Source organism: Epinephelus fuscoguttatus, linkage group LG10 (assembly GCF_011397635.1).
Source record: "Epinephelus fuscoguttatus linkage group LG10, E.fuscoguttatus.final_Chr_v1".
NCBI classification, from domain to species: Eukaryota; Metazoa; Chordata; class Actinopteri; order Perciformes; family Serranidae; genus Epinephelus; species Epinephelus fuscoguttatus.
In genome coordinates, this window is record NC_064761.1 from 37781443 (window position 1) to 37796024 (window position 14582).

General features: G+C 39.5%; 1 protein-coding gene across 1 annotated transcript in view; it reads left to right on the forward strand.

Moving 5' to 3' along the window:
- The window catches only part of tprg1 (tumor protein p63 regulated 1), a 55300-nt gene that overhangs the window by 29949 nt on the left and 10769 nt on the right, over nt 1-14582 (forward strand). The window lies entirely within an intron of this gene.

A 14582-nucleotide genomic window follows, 5' to 3' on the forward strand; every position in this document is an offset into this window, starting at 1 on the left:
GCATGTGGGGGCCTCCTTTCATATTTAATAGAGGGGGGGACCGTATCTAAAAGTACAGCTGTCAAGATGCCCCCCGCCACAGGCCTTTGCCACCTTGGTCTCGAAAAAACCCAGGGAAAACCATGTTTGGCTGGTAAAAAATATGCTTGACCAGTGGCTTCTTTTTATCTATCAGCACCCCTTGGCTGTTGAGTCAAAAAGTTAATTTTGGACACTGGGTCAGGAACAAAAACACTTTTAGTCGACATAAATTGACAGCGCACAAATGCCCAGAGTGGTTACATTGCAGCCCGTTTTACCACAGCTGGCTGCAGCGGTCTCAGTCAGTACTGGACTTACTTCCAAAACTGTTGTTCATATAAGTCAGTGGGACACAAAAACATGGGAAAATAAGGCCCAGGCTGAAAATACCAAAGTTACTGTTTAACAGAGACATATTAATTGACATTAAACAGTGTGCAGAGCAGTATTGTGTTACAGAGAAAGCCGTGGATCTCTGGTGTCCTGTCTCATTTTTAGTAATTTTCAGTAAGTCCTCTTTAAGATTGACATTTGGAGGGTTTCTTAGCCAATGAAAAAATGAAAAATCCACTTGGAGAATTACAAATATTAGCCCTAATTATCTGTGATGTGCTCTAATTTGCTTCTGAAAAGTTAAATTCCCTGTGACAAAAGTCCTCCTTAGCACACAATTAACTATTAAGCTCTAACACAAAACATGTCCAGTCATGATTTGCTTGTATGTAATTGTTTCATAACTCACACAACACATTCCCAAGTCCTTCGAAACAGTTGAGGGTGTAATGACAATTGGTACATGCAGCCTTCTTAATGAATTTCAAAGGTTGCAGTAGTGCGCATGATGTCCTAAAAAGTATTGACTGTGATTTGAGATGTCAGTGACAACAGTGACACAATGCTGAGGGCAGCATCAGAGGGCCGTGCTGTGACGGGGATACATGCAGAGGAATTAGTGCAGGGGGCAGCCAGGGACACATGGAGCAGCCTGAAACAGGCATGGCAGCGAGACAAGTGTGCGGGGAGTTTTTCGGGGGTAAGGAGTGCATAGCTGTCACTTGGAGCTGTCGCTTAACTGATTAGTGGCAAAATTAATGTAGTCCTTTCATCCAAACCTTTTAAAGACGGCTCAGGGGATACCAAACCAACTAAAACTAATTTGATGAATAAAACGTAATGCGCTGTGAAGAGCTTAGAGAGCGCGGCCTTTATTGGAGGCTTTATCTCTGCACATTACGTTAAATTATACATAAAACGCTCATGAAAGTCACCCGGGAGTCCAACAGTAAAGAGACGCTTTCAAATGAGAAAGACTCGACCCTCAAACATTTCCCTCTTTCTGTCTCCATCTTCACCACGTCCTCCCTGTTCCTCCCTGTCTTCCTCTCTGTCTGTCCCACAGGAAGTGTCTTCTTTTGTGCGTCTAGGTCATTCTGTCTTGTTTTTGGCAGAAATTGATCCGTTCATGTATATATGAAAATGAATCCTCCCTGTTGCTCTCGTACTAAACTTTGTTTCGACATCACAAAATCAGTTTGAGAGAGAAGTAGGAAAAGTCAGGACGAGAAGATTATTCAGCTGCTGTGTTAATGTTACATTCCTTTTTCTGTAACTCTTTATTTAAATTCCCCTATTAAGTATTCATATCATAAAGAATAAATGGTTTATAAGCAACTGTAAGGTAGTTATTATCAGCTGTATACTTCGTACGCAGGCAGAATCAATGTGTTTTCATAAACGGACGGTAAACAAGCAGACAGTTGAATTTGTCTTGTCCTTAATGATTTTTTTTAAAAACAGTCCAAATGATGTGAGAAACAGCTGGCCCCGGGTATTTTCACACGATCTAATCTGGCCCCTATTCAAAAAATGTATGGACACCCCTAGACTGTAGTAAAACACAGCTGTAATCATGTAAAATATGTCTTCACACAAGTTCTAAATGTTGGTGAATATTGTACAGTAACACTTAAAATGCCCTCATATCAAACAGTTCAGACAGTTATGGACTGATAGATTTTTCCCACATTACCATTGCTCACTAGAAACAAATAAATATAGCCACATATATTCTGATGTAAATAAGGACGCCTTCATATCTCCACAGCAGTACAGCTATATGATTCAGCCGCTGTGATCGTAATGACACTTGACTGTCACTCTTGAGGTATTACTGTTCACATTCAAGAGTGTGTGTGTGAACACAAGATATCTGCAGCCTGATTTGCCAGCTGACAGTTGTCATCTGACCACTTGATGTCAGTGTGCACCCTTGATAGAGACAGTTCAAGGCAGGAGCACGCCACATCGCATTTATTCATCTGTTTGATGTCGTCATGGATGATTCTGCAACTGCTCATGTGAGTCACTGCTGCTGGAGTCCATCTACTGTATTGGCTGCAAGAAAGTTGACACCTTCAAAGCTACGTCAGGGAAGTCGGGCCATTATTTAGCCATACTGAGGCATTTAATTGCATTAAATATTTCACAATTGTTACCAAGCATTTTCCACATTCTGTTTTGCTGAAGCAACACTAGGTATTGCACACATGCATTGCTATTAGATCTTTATTCTGCAGTCATTTCTTACATCATGTGATTGTACAATGCTGTGAAATCAAAGTTTAGAGATTAGAGTAGAAACAAATAGATCTGCACACCAAGTAGCCTTCTGTTATATGTGACCTACTACACCTGTTGCAAATAGTCAACATAAAATAGTAGTAAGAAAAGACATTATATATTAAGTATATACACTAAAAAAGGTACAAAAAGGTACATGAACAAATTTATGGTACAGAAAGAATAATACAATTTTACATATAAATTGTGTACCCCCCCATATATACTACTCCATAAAGGCCTCCAGCGAAATGAAATCTTTATCCCCCAAATGACTTTGACTTTGTATATCAGTTACCCTGTGTTACACTGAATCTGTGAAGAAAGAATCCAAAAAAGGGAGAAAATTTTTGATGAATTGAAGTCATGCGTTTAGCAACAAAACTATATCAAAACATCTATTAAAAACTCTCACACAACTCGTGTAGTATAATCCAAGTCTCACTTATCCAATCGTATGTTCAGTACCTCCCAAACAGACAGCCCTTTAAACCAGGAAACTGCACTAAAATTGAAATATGCTCCCTTCAAAGCCAGACTCCATTGACAGAAACAGTAATTTTACCTCGTTGAACATGGGAGTTGCTGGTCTATCACTGCCTCGATCAGTTAGTTTGTGCTTTTGTATGACTTTGGTGTTTTAAAGGGTTAGTTCGCTGATCATATCCATTTATTTTGGAGGTGCCCAGCTATTGAGTTATACTGGCAGGAGGTGACACGGGCAATACAGAACATTTACAGTGACAGAATTGGCTGTTCTTTCTCTACAATCTGCTGAACAAGCTAATTTATTGGTACGAGACAAATTTCTAAGTATTTCAAAGTATGGAGGAAATTAAATTTTTACTAAATTGATGGGTTGATAATAATTCTTTACTGTATGAACTGGCATGTATTTCTGTATGATGAAGTATGATGTTTGTATGAGTGCGAAGTTGACCAGCTGTTTGTTCTACTATATTTTTTGTTGTATTTCTATGCTTCTTCGTCTTCAAAAAAAAAAAAAAAAAGAATAAAAAAAGGCCAAGAGTTGTTCTGGATTCACCACAATAACACAAATTTGACCAAAGCAGCAGTAGATCAACAACCTGTTGCTTATTATCAGTCAAAACACAGTAAGAAGATACATTTTGTTGTTGAGCTATAAATGTAGTCTGCATATATACAAAATGTACAGGATGAAAATCGCAGTATACAAATAAATGTACCCCAACAGTTTGTTTTCCATAAAGGACTCAGGCTAAATAGCCGTCATGTATATACTATTTGAGGTGCCCTTGTTAATTTATCTATTATCATAATTTTTTTAAAATATGAAAACCAGGCAACCTGCAAAAACATACACAAAGACATCGCTGGCCACCACAATATTTTTTTTGTACTTTCTCTCTGTTGGTATATGATTGGTCCAACCATTACAGCTAGACGTCCTTATGATATTAATAGAACTCAACTTATTGAACTGAAACTGTAAACACTTTCATGAACGTTTGACCCCTGTGTTCCCAGACCAGCAGCTTCACAACAAAGAATATCAAAGCTCTCTCTGCGGAGCGTGTTATTTGGCGTCAGTACCCTCATCTGTGCTCCGTCAGCCTCCCAAAAAACCTTGATGATGCCAATAGAAAGTGTTCGGGGAGTGTCAGTATTTTTAGTCCTGATGATTTTGTTTTCTTCGCACATTCTCCAGGTGCGACGAAAAAGCACTGTATATTCTGCATCTGTGGGGAAAGATGTGTTTTAAGTGCCTTCTTTCCAAACTGTCTAGACAAACTAATTACCCAGCACATCACCTATTTTTTTTTTTATTCCTGTCTGAAAGAGTTGGGTGTGGAGGTTTAAAGAACCCCCACTAGAGGTTGCTTCAGTAACTGTTGTAGGAAATATATATATTTATGAAGGTTGGAAATAATCCCAGCTCTGCACTCCTCTGTTTCTCATCTGATCAGACGTGTTTTTTTTTCTCAATAAGGCTTCAGAGGGAATGATGCCTTATTTAGCCCCTACCTTCAACTACTTTTATTAACTACAATTTCTTCCTCACATTGTCAGTTGTTAGGCTGACACAAGTGGATTTATTATTTATTTTTACAGTGGTTTTAATATACACATCAATAAGGTGTAACATCTGTAGTTTGAGCTGCTCTTTGCATTGGACCAGGTTTACAATCATCATCTTATTCTGCTGTCTTTCCGACCACACCTATACAAACCAGAGCAGCTTACACTTCTGGACAGCAGAGGGCAGTCAGTACATAGCAGCTCTTTAAGATATCATCAACATAATCTAGCTCATCAGATGATAATGTAGTCAGAGTCACAACTAATGTGATGTGAAGCATGAGAGTTAAAGGCTGAAATCTGTGCTTAAAATGTGAAGGAATAATTGTCTTCCCTCAGCAAGAAATAAGGACGTACACACACACACACACACACACACCACCAGTTTTCTTTAAATGAGGACTAACACTCCTGTTTCCACCCCTCAACTCAAACTATGCAAACAGTATTTGGGTAAGGACTGAAGTCAGTGGGGCTAAACTTATCATGGGTCCACCTGTCATGGGCGTTTATGGGGTAGTCACATAAATAAGTTGCAAAAATGGGAAGAGGAGTATTTAGAAAATATACAAACTGTGGTACTGTCTCATCCCAAGTACTGCTAAGTGATCTGCTGCATAAAAACTGTTGAATAAGCTCCTGATAGTGCAGAATGGAGCAGCGCAACTAGCACTTTGCTACGATTAAGTATAGAAGAAATGCACCCTGAGCTTGTTGGCTTAAAGAAAAGTTAGAGAAGAGAAGTTAAAAGAGAAATTGCACTTTCCCAAAGTTTATGGACTCACATGGGACATAATTTAAAAAGAATTATCAAAAAATTGCCTTTTTTTCTAGTACGCATTGAACTCCAAAAGCACTGGATCCTACATTTCTTATTATGCAACTAAATTGTGTTTTCATTAGACTCCCTGCCTCCTAAATGTTCAAGCTGAGTTAACCCTGATGACATTACTGTGACATCACTTGGGATTTTTTTTTTTGTCAGAAGACTATATACATCTGTTTTCACAGGTGATAATTAACCTGAACTTCATCTGTAAAAGCAGCAGAATGCCCCTTTTAGAGTGTCGTCCATTAACTTATGCTGTGTCTCAAATCACATACTTCCGTCAGTACACTTTCATGTAGTGTTCTATGTGCACTATGTACTTATTGGTGTAGTGCGCAAATTTTGACAGGGTAGTGTTGTCTCAAACCAAACACAGCTGTTGTGCATTCACTGGAAATGACAACCGCAAATTAGCTAGTTCGCAAACTAGCATTATCATTCGCATTATCGTTCGTGGTACCAAATCATTACAGACTGCTAAACTGACCTAATAAACATACTGCTGGCTTATACCCAGCAACAGTATAGTGGTGCTCAGTGCAAAAAAACACATGTATTTGTACAATGCAGCGACCTTCACAGTCGCACAGTCCTCAGCCGCCATTTCCAGTTTGAAAAGTGGTCCCTCCCATTCCGTTCCGTAGCCAAGAAGGTGTCCATTGAGGGCGAGAAGTGTCCATAGTTCCACACTCAACTTCTTGACCATTTTGAGTGTACCATCCGGGTACTCATAGTGCACCGCATTTTTCCATACTTCTCAGTGTGAACGCACTTATGCACTCAAAATATTAAGTGCAAGTACAGAAGTGCGCGATTTGAGACACAGCACCAGTTTAGAACTCCTTAGAAACTTGGTATTTTTACCTGGATGGGCGTGTTTTTGTAGAATGCAGCAGCGCACGCTTTGGTGAGCTCCATGACTATCTCAGCGCACAAGTGCATGTTCATATTTTATATGATGCCTTCTGTCCACACTGTGCTTTCATTTCGTCCATATTTGTGTATGTTTTTTGAAATCTAAAAACAGATAAAACAGAGCAGTACCACTGGAGATCTCGGGGGCAGTGTCGCGTAGTTCAAGTGAGATATGACCGACAGGAGACAACGAATACATTTAGAAAATGGCTCTCCGTCCACACGTTGAGATCTGTGTAATCGCCTCATAGGCTACTGCTGTCTATGACATTGCCTCCGTTAAAAGGTACCCCATTACGACCTCCTCCACAGTCGTCCTGTTTGTTCTCTGAAACTTTTGACTCTGCCCTCCAGTGCCATCTATTGGCTGTACCTATGCTGTCATAAAGGACGCATGGATATGTGAGATTAGTGATGTTTACAATGTTTGAAATGGATGTATCTATTGTCGTATGTAAAGGGAGCATCAGTGAGCCTTTACAGTTCAGCATTAGGTCTCCTGTAGGTTTATTCTTGGGCTTAAGGCAAAGATTAGGTTAAAAAAAAATAAAAAATCTTGGTAGGCTACGTTTTTGCTAGCTAAGCCCAACAGTGACGAGACGTCCCAGTGCGAGCTGACAAGAACACACCCAACACTCTTTGTGATGCAGGACGTAAGGCACCGCCCATGGGTGAAATACCAAGTCTTTACAGTCCCTTGTCTTGATACACCTCCCTCATAATTTCGGTCTATTTATTTCTCTAGTTCTACAAGGAATGCAACTTTCAATTTATTTGTATGTTTTTAATTTTTAAGTCATTTGTTGGGTTGGGTGTATTGGTGATTTTGTAACCTCTGAGTTTACTATATGTAGCGTAAACATTGGTTGATTGTACTGAATTTTAATTGGAAGAGTAGTTGTTACCATGATGTACTAATATACTACCAGTCCACTACTACTGTACTACTGCACGAATAATGATTCAAATAAACAACAAACCCGAAATACTTGGAGCATTGCAACGACTCATAAGGCCTCCTGAGCATTTTAATACTTGAGACTGGTATTGCACAACATGTGCTAATAGATACGGAGCTTTGAGTTTGTTACTTTAATATCCTAAAAGAAAAAGTTGCAACACTTATTTGACGTTATGGTTGCGTATTCATCACCACTGAAGATTAAATTTCATGCCAGCTGCTTCCTTCAACAACCAATTCCCAGTAATTGTAACCTCAGCTGCACTTTCTTTAATAGGGCTGCAAAAAATTAAACACAGCCTTGAATTTTCACCAGTAGGCGTGTAATGTTTTGGGCGTGCTGCTCAAAATTCATACACCTTGGGAGCAGTTTTCAGCTTGTGGACTCTGCAGCCTTTTCAAGGTGGAAATATCTTTGCCAACAGCCTGCAGCTATGATATCGCAGCTTTTGCATCATGACATCCACAGTAACATGGCTGTATGTTTCAGGCTTCGGAGGTTGCGTGAGCAGCTTCATCATGAATAATGCAAATGCATTTTTCAAGGCTTGAATATTATAGCAAAACTGTGTTTTTACAAGTAAGCTCAAATCTTTGTGTTTTTCTAGTCATCACTCCACCCTTTTCTCTCTCTCTGTAGTCCTTTCACATGTTGAATGAAACCTTGTTGGATGGATACATGTATGGATGGCTGACAAACCTGCAGGCTCTATTGAGCAATCGGACCAGATTTGTTTGTTCGCTCTGAGACAATGTGGGACACTTGCCATGACAACTGGAGCTGGGCTTGATATTTATCTTGTGTGTTGACTTATGAGTCCCAAGCGCTTGAAAGCCCAGGGAGGAATTTTTTGTTACTTGCCCTAAAGCTCAGAATGCAGTGTTTCTTTTATGCATGTGTGCGTTTTGTATAAACACTGTGGATTCAGTAGAACTCCACTGGGAAGATCAGCAGAAGGTGGATTTCCTCAGTTTAGCCTCTTTCTTAAGTTGTGCGTCAGGCAGGTTTTGCTTATTTGCTTTGACAAAAAACTTCTCTTCTTCAGAAATTTATGAATGACACAGCAGGAGTTAGGGTTGGGCGATTTATCGATTATACTAGATGTGTCACGGCTTGTTCCATGTGGGATGTTGTAAATGACTATAATGCAAACACTGAGTATAAATGTAAAAATGAGTCACGTAATTTTTTTTGAGCCATGCAGCATTGGACCTGCTTTGGCCTTTCAGTTCGCTTACTCCTTCCTACAGATACAAAAATCTAAAAAATACTCACAATGGACAGGTCGACTGTAGAAATGAATAATGAAGTATTCTGAATCTGAATCTGAATCTGAAACTTGAAACACCACGCACACCTCCACCCATCTAGATCACTGTTTCCTAAGCGTGTGTATTTGTATCTACAGGGCTCCAGACAGTGACTATGTAGTGCCATTTTGCGACCATGGAGCACCAGTACGACTTGCAAATATTATTGATATATGAAGTGAAGAGCTGTTTGTTCTCCACACACAGTGAATAAATCCTTACATTTAAAGGTGCTGCCATAATGTTTTAATTTTGCACTAACTGCTAACATCAAACTGTTGAGCAGAAGCTTCAAGTTCACAGCAAAAACATCAACACTTTCTGCCTGAGACGCACTAGCTTCTTTAGGATAAAAGCTCCAGTGGTTTTGCTTTGTTGTGTTTCATTATCACAGTTTTTGTATTTAACTTTAGTACAACAGTACTTAATTTAACTTAATGTCAGCTTTGGTTAGCTTTGCTTTTCAGTTAACTAACCGCTTAATTTTAAGAAAAAAAAAAAAAAAAGTAAGATGATGTGAAGGAGGCCTTTCCTCCATAGGAGTCCGTAGCTCCATTGACTAAGGCAACGTCTTGCCTTTTATTTTATTTTCAGTTGCGTTAACATGCAGAAACGTAGTGCCCATTGCCCACAATCCAGTCTCCGCTGGTTAGCGAACTTTAGCCTCAGCTGCCCTGCACTGTGCAACACATGGGTCAGGTTGGAGCCAAGTAACTGTGCTGCTCATTCACAGTTACCGCTGGAAACACTGTTCCGGTGGTGGGACAGTGTTGCTGCAAAAACCCTCCGACCTCCCCCCCGGTAGCCCCAGTGAGTAAGTGACTTCATTTTGTGTCGCAAAACCTTTTTAGCTAACGTAGCTAACATAGCTAACAATGCTAACAATGCTGAAGGGGGATTGTGGGTGGGAGGGTGGGCACAATGTTTCCACAGCAATGCTGTTGGGTCGAGATGGCGTTAATAGCGGTATTCGCCAAATGAGCTGTGTTGCTAGCTAGCTCCCTCTGCACATGGCTGATTTAAAGTGCAGTAAACTGACGTGCAGCAGAATTAACGCATAGACCGTCATGCATAACCAGTCAAAGATATATTCTCAGCAGTTAGCTCTTGGTTCTAGTAACACTAGTATATTTAGTAGTTTAGAGTTTTGGTGTTTTGCAGTCATTTAGGGGAGATATCATAGAATCAAGATCAACTTTTAAAATATTGCAGCATTATGTGTAGGCCTTATCGCCCAGCCCAAAGCGAAGGTGCAGCCTGCTTTCACCATTTCTGTATTTTCATGACTGTAACGAAGCGAGGCGCAGTGAAAGTCCAAACCCCAGCTCTGCCACATAAACACAGTGAAGACTTCCAAGGCCTCTGGCTGAAAAGCCCAGCCCTGCTCTGCCTGTTTGGGCTGGTCCCTCTCCCAGTGATAGCTTACCTGTGGAATTTGCCAAAGCTTTTTTATATCCCCATTTATACTCGAGCAATAGCTGAATGTTCTTACAAAGGGCGATGTGTACAAACGTAACCCCACCATCCTCACTCTTTTTTGCTGAAATATAATCAGTCTTTTAGCCCAGGCTTTGCTTTTGTACCAAGTTTTTTTCTTTCTTTCCTCCCCCTTTTCTCCCTGCACAAGCTTTTCTCTGGAGGAGGCACAAAATGTTCAGCAGCAGCATTGTCATTTGGAAAGTACTTGTGTAAACATGGCAAGATGATTGCATTATGATGCAGCCACTCCCTGGGACCATGACATATCAACAGCCACACCACTATTGTTTAGCCTTAGGTGTTTAATTCTGTTGGCAGGAAGTGCTCTTGTACAAAGTAAGTGGTAAAATGTGCACATCGGTGTGACAGATCATTAAGGAAATCAGAACACTGTTGGGAAATTGCCTGTTTGCTGATTTATTTATCTGTGTTCTTACTTTTTTTTTTGCAAACCAGCAGGTACATTATAGATAAGACTTTGCATAGTTGCGTTTTTTATTCCACAGACAGTTACAGCTGTTGACAGAATCACAAAACACCAAAACAGGCTGTTTGATTGCCATCACAAACCACACTGTATGAGCACTGTTTGCACAATTAAGTGTTAAATTGTTTGCAAGTTGCATCTTGATAGCTGTCAACAGTGTCTACACACAGTATTAAGCCCTAATTAAATCCAAGTGTTTGTACATCCACACCAAGTGCAGAGGTTACAAAGGCACATTTGTGGGTTTGACCCACTAAATATTTTATTTTCAGTCTAAAGAATACGCAGCTGCAAAGTACTTGCTTAACATACGGTACAAATGTTTCAACACTGCAAAGTGCTACAGGAAATGATGAAATCCTTATTGACATCCATAATGTTGAATCAGTGTTTGTATTAGGGCGGTGTGTGGGCAGAAAACGCCATGCTGTCATCGGAAAGGAAATCAGAGACCACATCAAATATGGACAAATAAGATCCCTTGATGTAAAAGCCTGATGCACAGTCAGAATTCAGTGTGTTACTTTTGTTCTAACAAGCACTGAAAATGCATCAACTGCACAGATATCACTCGTGTTTTCCTGACACTTGTTGGATAATTAAACTACTGTAACTGTATCCTTTGTGTTGTTGTGCAGTGAGTGTGCTAAGGAGTCAAACCAGTCGCTGCAGGTTTTTCTAGCTACTGTTTTGAGTTGTTTACCTGCTCTGTCAAACAAGTTATGAATTCACAAAGACCTGTTAGGCCAGAGTCTTTAATCGTGTTGATCCAAATATTGTTGTGAGTCTAGTAAGCGTCTTACTGGAGCATTAGTGCACAGACTTGTGAGGACACTTTGAGAAGATCCCTAACCAAAAGCTTGTCTCAGTGAATGAATATTGTTTCAAACAAAATCCTCGTTTTGCATATACACATGTAGTCCTGCAACCTTGTATTATTTCTATAAATTGCCAAGTAATCTGACGGTTATTTTCTTTGTTAATAAATTAATCTTTTGGTCTATACCAGGCCTGTTTAGTTGGCGGCCCAACATACATCAAGCTGATATTTAAACTACATATAGTTTCTTAAAGTAGGATAGTTAACGAGTGAACCATGGCGCTTCCCTCCCATCTCTGTTGAGTTACACATGCACAGTACCAATCGCACAGGATGTACGGATCAGTATTGTGACAACGCCAATCATAACAAAATAGTATTTTCTCATGTGACGCAGTTCAAACCATGCTTAGCAGCTCCAAAACATGTGGGCTGTGGTTGAATGGTCACAAGAAATACGACCTGTGTATTTTCATAAACACTTTTTTATTCTGTTTGTCTGTCACTTTATTTTTTCAAAAATAAAACAATAACCCTATTTTTTTACTAATTTAATTTTCATTTGTTTAATATCTGTTACTACCAAAGGCTTAAAAAAAGTTTTGAATAGGCTGCTGAAAATATCTGGCCCATCTACATTTGCTGGTTTTAAAATCTGGCCCAATTTAATTTGTAATTGAATAAATTATCATTTCCCAGAGCCCTATGTGACTGATCCAGTACTCCAATACTCCAGTAATTCTACGTGTCAACGTTTACATATGTTGGGGAGTACTACCGCGTAGGTCAAAGGAAGCTGTGTGGAGTATGATAAATATCCTCAAGTGATGTCAGTTGATTTGGGATCAGTTGGAGCTAGGGTCAAGTAATGTTAACATTTTCCAACCAGCCACAGTCAGCCCAACAACTGGCAATTGCCAGTATATTCTTGCAGGTGTATGTGCGGCACGTGCAAGGAGTAGGGGAGTCCTCACTCCGCAAACTCAGTGAATGTAATCATTGAAGGGCTCATTGCAAAAAAAAGAATACAAAATCACCTTCTGTATTTGGGATTATTTTGGTTTTAAACTGGACGCAACCGGCAAGTTTAAGAACCAAAATGAGGCAATTTGCTGTCTCTGCAAACGTGTGGTGTCGGGAAAAGATTCAGAATCAGCCTTTTATCGTCATTGTAGTACCATTAAAAAACACAACACAATTAGGAGTGCTACTGTTGTAAGGTACTGACAGTTAACAACCACACTCTCCTTACATTCAACCATCCATTCCACACAAAAGAGATAACAAGCAAATACAGCATACACACAAACAAACACCAAACTGGAGAGCGAAGAGCCGCTGCAGAAACATGAACTGCCATCTTAAGTAATGTGGACCAACTCCGACTACCAGTTCCTGTTGGCGCACACATTGAATTGCGCTGTACGGGTTATTGTATTATTTACCAAGTGGAATTCTCGATGAGGCAGACCGTCAAATTAGCTTAATTGACCCCTCGCCAAAAAAGAAAACAACAGCCAATGGACACAATCACCCAACCCTAGTTAGAGTTGAAGACTTCAAGTTTGAAAATGAAAAAAATCTGGAGGTGAGGAATTAGAAAGAAGTGAGTTGTACAGACCTCTGCTACAAGAAGTTGTGGTGATATGCAGAGCAACTTCTTGTTGTTGATTGGCCAATAAATAAATCAACTTATTGTTTTAGTTCTATTTGTATGTATGCTGCAAAAACCTAGAGTTTTTTTTTTAAGGTCAGCCACCCATTAAATTCATATATATTGTCTTATTTGGATAGACCCAGACTATCACAATGGCAGCATCAGCACAGCCTTTAAAAAGGGTATTTTTATGTTCAGGTGCAGTGAATAGAGGAGACTGGCATTTATACAATAAGAATGTTTTAAATGGTTCACAAAATCATTATCAGTGTGGTTGTGTATATATCCAAGGTGTCTTTCTTATACCGTCACAGTTCTGTTCTCTACATTTTGTTATTTGAATTTTCAGCAGCAAGATAACAGTGACCTAAAAAGAAATACAGAGGTGTTTTGAACTCTCTGTGACCCCGTACCTTTTTGAACAGTGACATAAATACTGTATTCCCTGCAGTTATTACAGTCTTAGAGCTGTGAGAGCCCTAGATCACATTTGATGGACAGTATTGTAAGGATCTTCACAACATGTACATCAACGCTAACATTATTTCAAAGGTGGGATCTGTGAGTGTTCAGAGGTCTGTTTGCTCTTAGTCCTCTGGGGTTTCATTAGGCTGAGGAGAGATACGACCCCGGGGCTTTTTCATTAATAACTACAGTATTTACTTTAATACGATGAACACACTGTAGATTACCTCTAAGGCTGGTAAACACAAGACTGCCCTCACATTAAGTATTTGCCCCAAGGACAGATTAGTGCCATTTTTTTTCTTTATTCACACATTGTTACCATGGAACCAACAGGTCTGGTCATCCCCCTTTAGGGGAGGTAATGTGAACTAATGTTAAAGCAAAAATATAGTTGAATATAGTTTACTCCGACTCAAAAAAGCAAAAATATGGTCCATGAAAGGTGGGGCAGTTTCATATCAGAAGTTACGTAGCTATACATTTTTATGTGCACCCAATTACTGTTAAAAAGGAGTTTGGTTTTCAGGCTGGCTGGCACACTGCAAAATAGTTTGTAATAGTTTTATTTTATAGCTTTGTATGTTTCTTGGCAGATTAATTTGCCCCCAGATGTCATGCACAATAGGGATGTATGATAGTGGATTTTTTGCTGATATCCGATATGCAACAACTCGTGACTGATAACCGCTACCAATAGCCATGTATTAACTTTTTCCCCCACCGAATTTTAGTGATTATCAAATCTCTTCATATCATATTATGTTTAGGTATACTTAGCATGACGGCCCACCAGCACATGGAGACATGAAATACAACACTTTTCAATGTATGTGATATTCATTCTTTGAGCAAAATAAGAAAAAGCATGTTGCCTGATTCTTCATTTGAAGTTCATTTTAAAGTAAATATCAGCCGATACTGATGATGTGCCGATATTATCATGCATCCTTAATA